Source organism: Penaeus monodon, chromosome 29, assembly GCF_015228065.2.
Source record: "Penaeus monodon isolate SGIC_2016 chromosome 29, NSTDA_Pmon_1, whole genome shotgun sequence".
NCBI lineage: Eukaryota > Metazoa > Arthropoda > Malacostraca > Decapoda > Penaeidae > Penaeus > Penaeus monodon.
The window spans coordinates 27,122,110-27,122,490 of NC_051414.1; positions in this window are offsets into that span (position 1 = coordinate 27,122,110).

A 381-nucleotide genomic window follows, 5' to 3' on the forward strand; every position below is an offset into this window, starting at 1 on the left:
GATGTATTCTTGTTGTATATTTGTAAAAGTGGATATTGCGTATGTTTTCAGATATATTTGGTGTGTTAGATAAAATGTATTATTTTAGTATTTCTTTTTTTTTTCAATTATCTTTTCACAAAGGAATGTCTCATACATAGTTATATCTTGTATGTTAGTGTTTGCTTTTAGTTTTGCATTCAACATTTTTGTAAGATTTTTCATAGCAATTAGGTATTTCAGACTTTTATTTTACGTTTTTTTTTTTCGATTTAATCTCTTTTATTGTATATTCTTCTCTCTATTTTTATATTACTATACGCGAGTGATAAAATGATTTTCAATTAATTAATTAACTTGAGTGCCTGTTGCAAAATAAGCGAAATTGACAGACACGCTGAC